This window comes from Alligator sinensis, unplaced genomic scaffold (genome assembly GCF_000455745.1).
Source record: "Alligator sinensis unplaced genomic scaffold, ASM45574v1 scaffold357_1, whole genome shotgun sequence".
NCBI lineage: Eukaryota > Metazoa > Chordata > Crocodylia > Alligatoridae > Alligator > Alligator sinensis.
This window is the reverse complement of record NW_005841942.1, coordinates 3,073,876-3,076,879: the sequence shown is the minus strand read 5'-3', so window position 1 is coordinate 3,076,879 and position 3,004 is coordinate 3,073,876. Positions and strand designations below refer to the sequence as shown.

Here is a 3,004-nt window from a genome sequence, read left to right as displayed (position 1 = left end):
CCTCAATCGCTACATTGTTGACATTCGAAGGCTGACATCATCCCCCCGCCCCCCACCTTCCCCATTCACAAGTGCGTTACGCAAACCACGTAGCGCTCCGCCGCCTCAGCGGACAGCAGCTCTACGCACGGCAACAAGCGTAGCGCCGCTTCGCGCACCCCGGCGCCGCTTCGGGACCCTTGGCGCATGCGCATCTCCCCCCACGGGTTTGTCGGAGAGAGAATCGCGCCGGGTCCGCACGGCGTCTCGCGCGTGGCCGAACGGGACGCTGGGAGTTGTAGTTCCCGCTGACCCTGAGGAGGGGAGGGGCGGGGCGGTGAGATGAGCTCACGGGTTGTCCAAGAAGGACAAGGACAAGTTGTTGGCCTGTGCTCCCTTACTCACACACACACACACACCTTGGCCCACTCCACTCCCTCACCACACACACACCTCACCCACTCCCACACTGCCACACACACAGCCCCTCCCCACACCCTCCCCCACCCTCACACCACCCCACTCTCCTACCACACACACACACACACACACCCTACCCCACTCCCCCACCATCCACCTACCCACTCTGCTAGGATTCATGGAGCTGGGCCCATCAGGGCATGGAGCAGAGGCTCAAGCCAAAATGGTCTGGAGAACCGAGGATAGTGACCTAGGGCCACAGCATGACAAAGCTGCCATGGTGCTTTGCCAGGCCGGGCTCCGAATCTAGTCACCCCTGCATGAACACGATGAGAGGACGGTTCCCCGTGTCGATTCCAGGCTACCTGGTCTGTAGAAGGCAGGGGAGATATGCACCTTGTAGACTAATCAAAGTAGATCAATCTATCCATCTATTGATTTATCTATACCACAAGCTTTCATGAGCTGAAGCTTACTTCATCAGATGCGATGAAAGGACACACAGAAAACACCCTGACCTGACCATCCCCCTGAAAATCTCCTGACCAGATCACATTTCCAGACCCATATATCCCACTAGGATGGGTGGCCTCCCACCAGATCAGAAGAATGGGAAGAAGAGGTTACCTCCCATCAGATCAGAAGAATGGCTAAAAAAAGAGCCCAAAGAGCCTGAAAATAACATGAGAGATTGGGTTCTTTTGCCCTGTGTTCTGGGTTTGGAGATGTGCAAGCAAATATTTTCCAGTTTCCCCTCCCCGCCATCAACCTCAAAAAAAGTGAAGGCTGAGATTCTTGTGCAGTCACTTTGAGTCAAGCAGCAGGGGCTTTAAAAAAAATGCCATATACCATGAGATTTGGGATGAAATTCTGAGTTTATAAATACTAACATTAGAACAGGAGTAAACAGAATTTAGTATGCCTAATGTATGTAACCGTGAGAAAGGTAATTTGCCATGGTAGTCTGAAGTTAGATAGAAGGCAGGGCATATGGCACCATCTAAATTAGCTCATTCAGAGGCAGAAGCCTTTATATGAAAGCATCTCAGGAAGTAGGCTGTAGAAATGCTGTTCCTCTGAATGGGTTAGCCGATAAGGTGCTCCACCATATGTAACCACATTCAGGTGAGAAGAACATTTTAGATTAAAGGGATCCTGGTAAAGATGAAAGCAAGCAAGCAAATGATTCACACCAGGAGCTCTGAATGAGGTATTTAGCACTTGAGGGATTTAGCGAACTGGGATTTTTACATTTTACTAAAATGTAAAAGAAAATATTCCCAAGAGAATATACAATAAATGTTGGCTTGTTGCAGACAAAACTACAATTAGTACTTAACATTTCTGTATTTGTGAATGCTTTGGGGGTCTTATGTCAGATTGTTTATTTTCATTCTATAGGCTACAACTAGATCTGGACAGGTTACAGAGGTGGGCGGATGATAATAGGATGGGTTTCAACACGGACAAGTGCAAGGTACTGTACCTGGGGATGAAGAACCAGCAGCATACCTACAGGCTGGGGAACTCCCTTCTTGTCAGCACAGAGGTAGAAAAGGATCTTGGAGTCACTATTGATTCCAAGATGAGCATGGGCCGCCAGTGTGGGAACGTGGTCAGGAAGGCTAACCGCACCTTGTCATGCATCCATAGATGCATCACGAGCAAGTCCAAGGAGGTGATCCTCTCCCTCTATGTGACACTGGTCAGGCCGCAGTTGGAGTACTGCATCCAGTTCTGGCTGCCGCACTTCAGGAGGGATGTGGACAGCATTGAGAGGGTCCAGAGGAGGGCCACTCACATGATCAGGGGGCAGCAGGTTGGGCCCTATGAGAAGAGGCTACGGGACCTGAACCTGTTCAGCCTCCACAAAAGAAGGCTGAGAGGGGATCTGGTGGCCACCTATAAACTTGCCAAGGGAGACCAGCAGGCAATGGGAGAGTCCCTGCTCCCCCGAGTACTACCAGGGGTAACAAGGAACAACAACCATAAGTTGACTGAGAGTAGATTCAGGCTAGATATCAGAAGGCACTACTTCACAGTCAGGGCGGCTAGGATCTGGAACCAACTTCCAAGAGAAGTGGTGCTCACCCCTACCCTGGGGGTCTTCAAAAGGAGGCTAGACAGCCACGTAGCCGGGGTCATTTGAACCCAGCATCCTTTCCTGCCCAAGGCAGGGGGTTGGACTTGATGATCTGCTTAGGTCCCTTCCAACCCTGCCAACTATGAAACTATGAAACATTCTCTTATGTACTGTGATTTTACAGAATGTTATTTTCCATCTCATCCAACAGCTGTATATGGAGAGGAACTTCTGATGCCCCCTTCTGAGATTAGAGTTGCTGCATCTGATGGGCTGTATTTTCAAGCGTAATTAATGGCACTTCACACAAACATTATTAATACAATGTCAACATTTTACTCAGGATAGAGTACATAGTGTGATTTTTCTGGTATTGATTATCCAGTATTGTCAACTTTGTGAAGATATGCAGCTGCAGAAAATGAATGTAATCTGCCCCCAAATTTATGATTTTCTGTCTATTATTCAGGTAAAATATTGCTCATAGCTGTTTTTTTTGGCCCTGGTCATGAAAACATGTAT

General features: G+C 48.9%; 1 protein-coding gene across 1 annotated transcript in view; it reads right to left on the bottom strand.

Annotated features, from left to right (window-relative positions):
• Positions 1 to 174, bottom strand: part of BACH2 (BTB domain and CNC homolog 2) — a 269,093-nt gene extending 268,919 nt beyond the window's left edge. The window contains exon 1 of the mRNA XM_025199389.1: positions 130 to 174. The gene's annotated coding sequence lies outside the window, so the exon portion shown is untranslated. The remainder of the gene's footprint in view (positions 1 to 129) is intronic.
• Between the last annotated feature and the right edge of the window lie 2,830 nt (positions 175 to 3,004).